The sequence below is a fragment of the Tasmannia lanceolata genome, unplaced genomic scaffold (assembly GCF_043159265.1).
Source record: "Tasmannia lanceolata isolate RefF3 unplaced genomic scaffold, GAP_Taslan_0.1 ptg000012l, whole genome shotgun sequence".
NCBI classification, from domain to species: Eukaryota; Viridiplantae; Streptophyta; class Magnoliopsida; order Canellales; family Winteraceae; genus Tasmannia; species Tasmannia lanceolata.
The window spans coordinates 54,569,228-54,582,591 of NW_027518689.1; positions in this window are offsets into that span (position 1 = coordinate 54,569,228).

The window sequence follows — 13,364 nt, forward strand, 5'->3', positions numbered from 1 at the left end:
AAAATATCAAAAACATTTGAAAAACATTAAAAAACCTTAAAAAAATCTAAAGTGTTGAGTGTTTTTAGTAGCGTAGTTGGAAAGTTCGTTTCGAACTACGTTGGCTTGATCCTCTCTCACGAGGTACGTAGTGCAGCTTGGGATTCTTATCCCAGGTCCAACCAAACCTTTGTAAATAAATCATTCAAACTCTTTAGAAAAGTACAGCAATATTTCATAAACCTGTTTTCGAAAAATCTTCCTCTAGAGTTAGGACTTTGTCATAGAAGGAAAGTTTTAGAGTTAGGGGTTTGTGTTTGTTTTAGTATTTGATTTGTTATGTGCTTGTTTACGTTTGTTTTAGGGTTAAGAGTTTCGTCCTTGGTGTGTTGTTTGATTGTTGTGTGTTTTGTTTGTGTTTGTGTCATAGTTAGGAGTCTGTTACGCCTCCGTCCGGTCAGTTGGCGATTCACATCGCCGACTGATGACTAGGTCTTGGATACGTTAGCAATCCTATTGTTTTCCTTAGGGCACAGCCTAGTTACACATAGGTTGTAGGAACCACCTGCATTAGCTTAGGGCTAACCTGCATTTAGTTAGGGCATATAGGGTGTCCTAAAATCTACAATTCACTGGAATTTAAATAATCGTTCAAGAAGCTTTAATAATTAGTCCGGTCTTTTAGATCGAGTCTAAGACAGAGGTCTAGGTGTCTTAGGCATCCTAGCTTAGAATAGGTGCGAAGAACTACGTTGCCTTGATTCTCGTGGAGGCGGGGATACGTAGGCTTCTTTGGATGAATACCAGACCATCCGAGGACTCGGGCTTAATCATTTAGAGTCTTAGGATTTGTTGTGTTATATTGTATATTTTGTTGTGTTTTCTTACTTTCTTGTGCAGACCTATACCTTTAGCTGTAGCATGCATGTGTTCGTCCATCAGAACTTAGGCACCAGTTAGGTATGTCACTCATAACCTAGTTGTCATTAGGTGACACATCTTTCATTTTATTTTATGGGTGTTTATTGTCTTTATCCTCAGGAAATGCATGCTTAGGTAGACGACTCCTGAGGATTGTTCCCATTTCACATGATTTTTGCCCAAAATTCTTCGAAGTTAATAAATAAATGGCATAAGAGACCAAGTGTTCGCACTCGGGCGAATTGGGGGCGCTCTTCGGACCTTCTCCATTCGTCATCAGGCACGGACCTTTTGTATCTCTGGTTATCCATTGCAAACAGAGCATTTGTTTTTGGTTCCATGGCGTGTCCATGGATGGCGACTCTGAGTTATTTTCAGATATATCTCGGTTTCGAGCCCTGGCTCCGGATCAGGATGTATCTCTTTCTTTTTATATCGCCACTCATGCTATGCTGTGAGGGTGGCATCCGTTTCGAGAGTTCCTTGGCAGAGCTCTCCTTCACGTTGTGGAGATCTTTGAGGATTGCAGGTGGGATCTCGCGTCCCTCGGCACCGTCCTCGGATCGGGTTCCACAGACCCCTATAACTTTCTGGTTTTTCCAATTTTGGTCTCGAAAAATGTGATTTCCGTCTCTTTTTACGGATTTTCGATGAGTTTTGGCGAACCGTAACTCCTCTGTTTGGACTCCGAATCACACGCGGTCAAAGCTATTGGATTCCTCGTTCTGAGGAGATTCCAACGAACCTAATATCGATGGTTTTTGGAACACGAAGTGTTTTTGGGTAAAAACAAATGTTTTTTACTCAAAGCTAACTTCTTGGTTGAAACACCGTGTGAAAAAGGGTTTTTTGGTTGTACCGTAAAAGGCAGGATGCCGTGTAAAGACAGGCTTTTGTTACAACTTTGTGGTAAAGTTCATTTTTGAGGAATTCCATTAGTTTCATAACCTAGAGAGAGACTAAGAGAAAGCCAACAGGTGCTTTGGGACTCATCATGAGACTCTTCCTCGCGACAACTTATCATTCGTTCCACCTTGACAAAATTGGGTGTCTTCAGATGCCCCACTTTAGTAGAGGGTGCAAAGTGCCTGAATCCCAAAGTAAGGAGACAATAAAATTTTGTCATTGGGGACTAATGATAGGTTTGCAAGATTCACATCTGGTCCTTAGGTGTATAGTCTTTACCAAGGAATCGTGTTGTCACATCCTTGAGTGGAAACCTCTCGCTGATGGTTTTTGAGTTTTGAAAAATACGACTGTTGGAACAAGTCTTGGGTGAACGTCGTTTCCAATAGCCAGGTGGGTCATCTAAAGTCAGGTCTGGCACCTGACTTGGGGAGGGACCTCGAGGGACGTCTTTCTGACATCCAGTGTTGACACTGATAAAGGAGATGCCGAAGTGGCATCTGGTGATTGGTACAACAGATTGTACGCAAGATTTGATTTGAGTAGAGCAGATGCATGACTGTCATTTGTTCTTTGGTTTGGTTAAGTGATTTCATGTGATGTAATACTGTATTTAAATAGTCTTGATCTTGAGAAGATGCTTCTTTGACATCTAGAGTTGATTTGTCTTAAGAGTTGGCCAATAGACTAGCGCTGGTACGGATATGAACACTTACAAGGGTGAGACATTTTTATAACACCTCATCCATGGTTTTTGAAGGGTTATTAATTTTAGGGAGCTACCGCGTAGAAACGGATTTACTCTGGAAGAGCTACTGTGTGGTAACGGGTTTACTCTGAGGTGCTACCGTGTCGTAATGGTTTTGCCATGATTTGGAGGGTTACCACATAGTAACGGACTTACCATGAAGAGCTACCATGTGGTAATGGATTTGCTCTGATTTGGAGGGCTACCGTGTAGAAACTGACTAACCCTGAAGAGCTACCGTGTGATAATGGTTTCACTCTGATTTGGAGGGTTACAGCGTAGAAAAAGACTTACCCTGAAGAGCTACCGCGTGGTGACACGTTTGCTCTAATTTGGAGGGCTACCTCATAGAAAGAAACTTACCCTGAAAGCTACCGCGTGGTGACAGGTTTGCTCTGATTTGGAGGGTTACCGCGTAGAAACGGACTTACCCTGAAGAGCTACCGCGTGGTGATGGGTTTGTTCTACTTTGGAGGGTTGCCTCGTAGAAACAGACTTACCCTGAAGAGCTACCGTGTGGTCACGGGTTTTGCTTTGATTTGGATTGCTTAAGTGAGCTTCCATAGTTTGAAAGACTCTGGGCAGATGCTCTCATGGAGACTTTTGGGTGTTTGCTCAAGGCAGGTGCTCTGAGGGAGACTTTGGTTGTTTAGAATGCCTCAGGGAACTCACATTGAATTAGATAATTCAAGGGATTCACACTGGTCGGATGCCTCGAGGGACTCACACCAATTTAGATGCCTCAGAGGACTCACACTGGTTTAGATACCTCAGGGGACTCACACTGGTTGGATGCCTCAGGGGACTCACACAGATTTAGATGCCTCATGGGACTCACACTGGTTGGATGCCTCAGGGGACTCATACTGGTTTAGATGCCTAAGGGAACTCACACTAGTTGGAGGCCTCAGGGGACTCACACCGATTTAGATGCCTCAAGGGACTCACACTGGTTGGATGCCTCAGGGGACTCACACCGATATAGATGCCTCAGGGGACACACTGGATGGATGCCTCAGGGGACTCACACTAATTGGATGCCTCAGGGGACTAACACCGACTTAGATGTTATGAAAGTAATTTCTGAATGACTCCACCGGGGATTGGTTATACTATGTTAGAGGTTTTGGGAGCGCGCATTCTCTGGTGAGAATTGGACGCGGACGACTCTCTGAAAACATGAATATTTGAAATGATGGGATCTGTGATGTCATGTCCTGGTTTGTTGATGGAAGATGGATCCTTGACATGGGATCCGAGGGATTTCCTGATTTGATTGACGAGGTATCTTTGCTGGCGATCTGGTCTTGATGACCAGGCTCTCAACAAAGTATTTAGGAAGTGGGGGCGAGTCCCCTGACTCTCTTCGAGAGATACTCGGTTGTCTGGCAACCTTTTGGAGACATCATGTTGTCTTGACTCTCGTGGGGAAGACCGTAAGAGCTAACACAGCTGGTAGGGTCCTTTGACTGCCTCAAATCCGCTTAGAGCCAATCAGAGTTGATTCTGTTAGAGGGGGTCCGACAATGCCTGGGAGTCGATGTTCTATCGATAGTGTGGAGAATTGACTTTGAAGGGGATAGTGGACGTCCGCCTATTGGTTTGAGCAATTATTAGAATGATAAGTTTGTTGACTGCAGGATTGTACAGACAAGGGTCCTTATCAAGGAATGATTGAGAGGAATTTGCCCACCTTGACTCTACTGGGGAGAAAAGATCAACCATTTGATTTTGCGAAACATAAAATGGAGTTTACCAATCTTTTGGGTGCATGTTATGATGACAAGGACTCTTTCGAGAGTCTCGGAGTAACTTTGGAGACTATTTTTGGGCTCTGCTGGAGAGGCTTAAGGTGGCACTAAGTTGCCTTGAAGTAGACCCATTGGTGAGTGAATGCTGATACACTCAGCTGGGGAAATGTTGAGGCGATCATGTGCCTTGGGTTAACTTTCCCATGATAGGAGACTCCTTTGGAGTAATTGAGCTTTACCGGGGATGACTGACAAGGCCTTGTGTTACCCCAAAGATCCTATTGGAAAAGCTTCATTGAAAGGCATTGGCTTCCTTTGATGTTGGTAAGGATAAACAATCCTTGACAATCCTTGACTTTGAAGAGTTTTGACTTTGCAGAGAGGGGACCAAAGAGTTGCGCAGGGAAGCTTTGGGAAGTGCCCAAAGAGCCACTTGATCCAATGTTTGAAGATTTCGAGAATCCGCGGAAGGAATGACGGTGAAACGGGACAAAAATAGCGAGAAAATGACGGCAATGAGGTTGAAAGCCCAAAATTTCGCGGTCTGCAAAATTTTCGAACGGATATATATATCCGCACGACATTATTTTTATTCATTCTCATCTTTCTTCGTCCGTTTTTGCTCTGAGATTTTGAGTTCTTATTTGCGCCTTTTCCGCTTTTTTCAGTTTTCTTCTACTCTTAGTCATTATGGTACAACCCCACCTACGAAAGGAGGAGGGATGCTGGGCGGGAGTCCTCTGGGGACGAGGGGCATGATCGCGCCCCTTGGTATCGAGGGACGCTTCTCACGCGTGCCACGGTACATATCTCGTAGCACTTCCGCGACAGAGAGGTATGTCCTTTGGACTTCGTTTATGATTCTTAGATTTTAGGATTGCTTTTAGTTTTGAATTTTTCTCCCATTCGGAAAATGTTTTGATTGTTTTCTTGGATGTTTTTTGCACAGGGTCTTCCTGCTATGACCACGAGAGGGTCACTGAGAGATCTTCAGGCGAGGTGGAGGACTTTGCCTGCAAGAGTGAATCCCAATAAGGGCAACCAAGAGAAGGGGGGGGGGTGAATTGGTTGGCTATTAAAAAATTTATCCTTTTAAAAACTTTTGCAAGATTAGTTTTCAAAAGTTTAAATGAATATCCTCTTTTAGACCTTTTGACAAACACTTATTAAGTGACTTTTGAATACCCTAGTTGATTATTTCCTTTTAATCTTTTTATCAAAACACTTAGTGGATGATTGAAGATTACAAATAATGGCCGGCCGGAGTTTGGCTAGATTCCGATGAGATCTCACCGGAGAAGATGAACAACAACCCTCTTTTATCTCTCTAGCTCTCTCTCTCTCTCTAAAAGAGATTAAAAACCCTTATCTTCCATAAAATGAGCTCAAATCATCTATTTATAGAGTTTCTTGGAATAATTTTTAGCCCCTGACACCCCTCATAGATGTATTGAAGCTATTGTTTTGTATAAAAGGGTGGTCCCGAAAAAACAAATAAGTGAATACTTAAAAAGAACTTTGCTTTTCTTTAATTCCACATTACACCTCCTATTGTTCTAATTCATCCCTCTTTTCCCTTTTTAAGCAACCATTTTTCCTCCTGGGCCACCTCTTATCGGATAATTTGCTCCCCTTCTACCTAATGCAAAGATATGACAATGGGGCAAACTTGGCTCGTCTTATTAGGTAATTTTTATCCGATTTTTCTGAAATTTTGCAGGGACCTACTTGAGATCTTAAACTATCATAGGATTTATTTTAAGACTCTAATTCACTAATTTGAGGGATTTGTATTCACACAAGCTCATTTAGGGTTCGGTCAAAATGGGGTGTCTACATCTTCGAAATTGAAAAATTCAATTGACATGACAATGACATGTCAGTGTCAGGTAGGCAACATTTTGAAAAATGTGATTTTTCATCTTTTTTGGTCTCGAAAAAATGTGATCTTTCGTCTCTTTTGACGGGTTTTTGGGAATTTTGGCAGACCGTAACTCCTCTGTTTGGATTCCGAATCGCACGCGGTTGGATCCGTTGGATTCCTCGTTCCGAGGAGATTCTAGCGAACCTAATATCGATGGGTTTTGGAACATGAAGTGTCTTTGGGTAAAAACGAATGTTTTTTACTCAAAGCTAACTTCTCGGTTGAAACACCGTGTGAAAATGAGTTTTTTAGTTGTGCCGTACAAGGAAGGATGCTGTGTAAAGACAGGCTTTTGTTACACCTTTGGGGTAAAGTTCATTTTTGAGAAATTCCCTTAGTTTCATAACCTAGAGAGATTGAGAGAAAGACAACAGGTGCTCTGGCACTCGTCATGAGACTCTTTCTCGCGACAACCTACCATTAGTTCCACCTTGATAAAATTAGGTGTCTACAAAAGTACACATGTCCGACCTACATGATTGTGTGGGGTAACGCACTGGATAAGGCTAAAGGTTCCCTTAGCACGAATCTACGACATACTCCACCAGTGCCTGGGTAGAAGTACATCAACAGATCCGTTTTGCACCACAAAGGTACTAGGCTAAGAGTGGGATGTTTCTCCGACACAGTACGACTGGCCCTACTATGGCCCAGAAAATACGTACCCCTAGGACAAATAGGTATGTGTGTGCAAGTGACATGCAATGGTATAGTTGCAAGTGATGTAAGTGTGTGCAATTTGGGAATCCGCATCTATTGCCCTCAAGTCCTTTAATTACTCTTTTAATAATTTGGGTGATTACATTTTATGAGCATGCATTATTGTTTCCACTTTGCCATTTTTTTCTCATGCAGTCAAACATTTGTCCTTTAGCAAGCAACATCTTTTGGTCCTTTACATCTTATGGATATGCAAGATTGATTCTTTTGATTATCTTCAAATTTAGTTCAAGCAAGCAAAATATTCTTGTTATTTAAGTTTCAACCTTAGAGTTATGTGTTTTAAGATTTGCAATAATATTAAGAATAAACTGCATAAAAGTAAATCATCAAGCAAGAGCATTCACAAGAAGAGAATCCAACTAGCAAGTAAATCATGAACCAAATTTTACAATCCTTTTGATTAATATATAAATAAATAAGACCATTGAAATTTAATAAAGCTAGGTGGTCCCCAGCAGAGTCGCCAAACTGTGATACAGTATCAGGAGGGTATCCCTACGAGCCCACGACTAGTGGTGTCGGGTTTGATATTTCTGAGAGTAAGCCTTCTTTTCCGTGAACTTGGGACTACGGAATAATCTGAATTTCACGCAAAAGAACGATGACCAGAGTCGCCACCTAGGTAAGGGACCTAGGACCCATAAATGACATTGTAAAGTAATCTATGATCCCAGAGAGTTAGGTCCGTTACCTGATTACGAGAAGGGATAGTGTTAGGCGCCCTTCTCGCCCGGTAAAACTGGTCTTTAATTCCAAGAGTCTTCTTTATTTAAATTTAATCAAAAGGATTAGGAAATTCTTTGAGAGGTGTGATCTACGAGATATGCAACCTAAATGATATAATTAGATGCAAGGCCTAGTATTTTGTTTGGTTTATTTTATTTACACAAAAGAAAGCAATCAATAATATATGCAAACGAGCAAGAAACTAGAGGGGACAAAAAAGAAAAGAAATGAGTGCGTCTGAACTTAGAGGCCACCCAAGTTGCCTACGTACCCGAACCACTGAGGATCAAGTCGCTCGTAGTTCAACGTCCTATGGTGTCTAAACTACATGCTTAAATGCCTAACTTATGGGTCTGGGACTGTGATTGGTGATTGACTTTGTGTGCTTAAGGGTTCCATCTAGGATCTCTACATGCAACTAATGCAAAGGACCTAACCTTCTATGTGCGACTAGGCTTGACCTGAGGAATTGAAGGTTCACTAAGGTTCAACTAGCTTAATGACTAAGATTTTCTAAGAGGCTCTAAGGGTTCCTAAAGGGATTTCGAATCCAAGAGCTCTTAGGAATTTCGGATTTCTTTTGGGTTTGTTGAGTCTTTATTGTTTTCTTGAAGTTTTTAATTATCTTGGAGTATTTAATGTGTTTGGTATTTTTTAATTGTTTTGACCTTTTTTTTATTCATGAAATTTTCTCAGAGCCTTTTGCTGATTTTGTTATTATAGGCTTTTGAATTATTTTAGTCTTTTCGGTTAGTTTCAAAATTTTGATTATTGGGAGTTTTTAGTTAATCGGTAATTTTATTTGTTGTTGTTGTCCTTTACTTATTATTTTATTTGCTATTTTATTTATTGTTTTGTTTATCCATTGTTTCTACCTTTTATTTTGTTAGTTTTTGTTTAGGGTTAGGTGTTTTATACAATCAGAATTGGTATTGAATTTATACCATCAGAACGCACATTTTGTACATGTGGGTTTGTAAGTGCCCTGAATTTGGGATTCTTGAAATTTGAGTAACTTGTATTGTTTCCAACAATCGAGTGCCCTGTGTAGTGGAGGCATCAAATGGTATATCGAGGTAGGTTTTGTTGGAAAATTTGTTGAGGGTACTGTTGATGATAGAAAACAGAAACTTGTTGCTTCAAGGCGTGATATCACTTTCCTTAAGACAAGATTCGCCCCCACTAGTAGTGTGCAAAGGGGATCCGCGAATTGCCTCCAAGATACAATGAAGCCTAGTAGGGAAGCCCTACTAATGTTTGATGACGCGTAGCACTAGCGGAATCAAACCCGAAATGCCCTTCCGAAATTTCAAGCCTTAGAGAAATCTCTAGATTCTGTTTCTGCAGAAAAACAGTATCTAGAACAGTAAATAAAAGAAAAAACAGTATGTAGAAATACTTGGGGATTTTTGTAGGAGTGTAGAAGAGAGTGTAAAATCAGTCAGAATTGCCAATTCGATTTCTGTCTGAAATGACTGAAGTTTGCACAATTTTTATAGACCATCTGGTGTCTTTTCAGTGTGAAAAACACCTCTACAGGGCACCTTTCCAGAATGTTTGAAATCTGACCGTTAGATCGCACCCATTGATATTGAACGGTCTTGATCGATCCTAGATGTGACTGTTGGCTTGAGTAAAACCTCTCTCCAACCCAGTCATCGTTAGATCAACCATCTATGGTGTGGATCGCACCCCCTTGGCACATGACCGTTGGGGAAAGGGACACAACCCATTTGATCACACCCTTTGACCGTTGGAGTCATGGGCCCGTTGGGCCGACCGTTAGGCCCGAACCGAAGCCCAACCCAACTGAACCATTCGGCTTGATGGGCCTGCGAACCATTTGACCCACCCATCCGACCGGTCCACCTTCATCTTGATCCAACGGTGCAGATCAAATCTGGAAAAATTAAAGGCTCCAATCGCTCCTCGCGACGTTGCGTACGTGCGAAGTGCACTCCCCCCTAAAAAAGCGCCAATAAAGCGCCACTATGCGCCCTATAGCCCATTGCCCACGCCGCGCGCGCGCGTGCGCGTGCGCGTGTGCGAACGGTGCGTTGCACCGTCCCGCGGGTCCAACCATGGGTTCAACCCAATGTGCAATCAACAAGAGTTAGAAAAGGTAGTGCTTTATAAGCCCTTCTCTTTCTTTTCTCTCATCCTATGTGGAACTATCTTTTCAACTACACTTCTACATCCTTTTGTAAAAGCAAATATTTCCAAGAAAACATTTTCTTTTTCCCAAACGCTTTTGATAAAACATTTTCCAAAACACTAAAACATGTAATATACATGATTTTGAAAATGCAAAATCACTAACAGGTTTGATGAATATGTGCGAAGATGAAGTGGGTTTGAAAAATCCGAGTGAAGTGTGTTTTGGTAATTAAAGTGGGCTATGTTTCTCTTTTTTTTATGATTCAAATCATTAATACTTCTATCCTCGACAATTTCTTCAATGAAAACTTGTCTTTTATGATTCTCATATATCAAGAACACCCATTCTTCACAACAATTTTCACCATTAAAATAAGTTTTCAATGGTTTTAAAAGATCAAAATCATTTGTTTTTATGTTAACCCAGCAGGAAACAACTACTCTTGACGCTTTCACTCAAATAAATTTTTTTGATGTTTTTCAAATATTAAAACATCTTCCTTCATTGATTCTTTAAACAATTAATACTTTATTATAATAAGAATTCAGCTTTTAGGATTTTTTATTTATATTAGGATTTTTTTTTTACCAAAAGAATCCAAAGTTTCCATAAGGACTAGCATCCGAAACCCCAAAGAAGAACCTATACCTAAATTTTAACTAGTTGAACGAAATTATAAACATGATATATGAAATTAACATTATTACTAGAACAATAAAACTGTGCAAAGCCAGAATTAAAAAAACGACAAACATACCCTATAGAGGAACCCAACCAAACTTAAATCAAAAGACATTCAGCGCTAAAAAAGTCCAGCGATAAGGAAAACCCCTCCAAGGAGTCTTAGTTTTGTATGCGGGGAAAAGACGGCCAAATTGTGAAAGATCCCAGTTGAAAGAATGGATCAAAATCCAATATCAGATAGAGAGGGAGTGTTGTTTTTGTTAGCAGTGGAATGAAAGAGATTGCCAAACAGTGTAGTGAGAAAAATTGTCGAAACCGAAGCCGCAACCCGAGAGAGAGAAATATCAAATCTTTATTAAAAAGATAATAAGAGGGTGGTTCTAATGAAAGAGAGAGGGGGGCTTGGTTTCTTTCCTCGGGAGTGGTGAGAGAGGGTGATGAAAACCAAAGTTGATAGAGAATGGGCTGCACGAGTGAAAGGATGATATCTTGAAGTGTGGTGAAGCAGTTGTCGATCCATCTAGTGAGGAGTCTTATGGAGAGGCTTACATGGGTTTAAATAAAGAACTCTCACGGCAATTCTTGGGAAGGAGAGAGAAAAAGAGTAGCAAGTTTCATCAAATAGGAAGCCTTGCTTTTCTTTTTTACCAAACGTGATGATAGGGTCCGGACTCAGCACTGAGGGAATCCGGACTCAGCAATCCGGACTCAGCACTGAGGGGTCCGAACTCAGCATCCAATTAGCTTCTGGCACGTGGCCCTCACAAGGACCGTTGGAAGGCCAACACCTGTCTCCACTAGGTGTGACACCTGGACCAATCAGGGACCTCCACCTGCCCTCCTTAGGTATGAAACCTGGTCCATACAGAGGCCACCACCTGGCTCAAAACTACCACCTGTCCTAGACAGGTGGCTCAGAATCACTATAAATAGCCTTCACTTGTGCTAAGGTGAGGGTCCTGAAAATCTGAGAACCAAAACTCTAAGCTTTTTGCTCTGACATTGCTCTACACTCCTGCTCATACTGACTTGAGTGTCGAAGCGCCCGTCCGGAGTATCACTCCGGGTTGGTCCTCTGACCCTTTTCTTTCTTGTCTGTACTCTGTGCAGCGCAGGACTCAACCAGCCATTCAGCCGTGGCTCGTTAGCCCGGACCACCCAGCCCTACCATAACCTGTTACCGATTTTTGGCCTAACAGATTTGGCGCCATCCGTGGGACCGCGCAACAAAAAGCTGTTCGAAATCTCACCCAGATAAAAATGGTAGGACAGACCGGCAAGCGAGCACCTCCGACTTCTCGGGCTACTCGGGCTACAGCCCCCCGTGAAGGACGAAGTGAGCGTCTGGCCTCACAGGTGGAGGTCGGGGCGGCCGTGGAGCGGACTTCGCCCCACTCGGACCGTTCAGATCCCACCCCGACCCCGAGGGAAATGAGGGCTCTCTTTCAGGAAATGACCGCGGTAGTTGCGCAGTTCAGGAATGCGGCTCCCGCACTCCAGCACCACCCCGTCGAGGTTTCTCGACCTGTTCAGAGGGGAGAAAGCTCCCGCAGAGAACGCGCGTCTCCACCCCGCGACCAAACTCGTCACTCCACCCGAAGAGACCACCAGTCGCGGGACAGGAGCGTGCGTCCTGAGCCTCGTCGACAGCATCACCGGTCACGATCTCCCTCCGTGCAGAAGCGGGGCAGCAAGAGAGACCCTATGCACGGAGAGGGATCGCGGCACCGGCGAAGGAGTCCCCTCAGCCAGTCCGGATCCGCAAGGAGCCCATCAGCCGTAAGGAGTAGACCTGCCCGCCTGGCCGAACAGAGGGATGATCCGATGTTGCTAAGAATCCAGAAGATCGATAACAGAATCGAGGAGCTGGCTAGAGATCATGGCCGCCCTGCTTCAAGGATCTTTAGTAGCAATCCCCCTTTCACAGATCGTGTACTCGGTGCGGCAGTCCCCTTGGGCTTCAAGATGCCGCAGATCCCGCAGTATGATGGGACCACCGATCCCGTGGATCATCTGCAGACCTTCAGGACCACGATGCTTCTCCACGGGGCGTCGGACGGGTTCCTTTGCAGGGCACTCCCCACCACATTAACCGGAGCCGCAAGAGACTGGTACTCACGGCTCAAGCCCAAGTCCGTTGACAATTTCGACGACTTCGGGGACGACTTGGCCCGGCATTTCATGAGCAGCAGAAGGCCTCGAAAGACGACGGCTTCACTGATGGCCCTGAGGCAGGAAGACGGTGAGGCCTTAAAAGCGTTCGTTGGCCGGTTCAATAGGGAGGCCCTTCAGGTACCCAACCTGGATCCCTCCGCGGCAACGAATGCTCTTCTGGCCGGAGCTCGGTCCACCGACTTCCGAAGAGCAGTCGCCCGGCGAAATCCGCAGTCCTTGGCAGATCTGATGACCGGGGCGGAAGAGTACATCTCCGTCGAGGAGACTCTCGCTGCCCTGGATTCCGTCAGCAAGAGAAGACCAGAGGAGAAGAACCCCGCCAAGCAGCGTAGGGATGACAGACCTCAGAGGAAGGAGAGCAGTCCGTCCCGGAAGGAAAGGAGCTCCCCCCGGCCTCGAAAGGAGAGTAGCCCCCCGACGAGGGAGCGCTACACGCCCCTCACCGCGTCTAGGGCTCAAATTTTGGCAGCCATCCGGAAAGAAGACTTCATCCGGTGGCCGAAGAAGCAGACGTCGGAGGCAGGCACCCAAGACATGTCCAGGTATTGCCGGTTCCATAAGAGCCACGGCCACGACACCAACGCCTGCATTCATCTCAAGGAGGAAATCGAGCAGCTGATAAGCAGAGGGTACCTCGGGAGGTACTTAAAAAATAACGACAACAGAAGG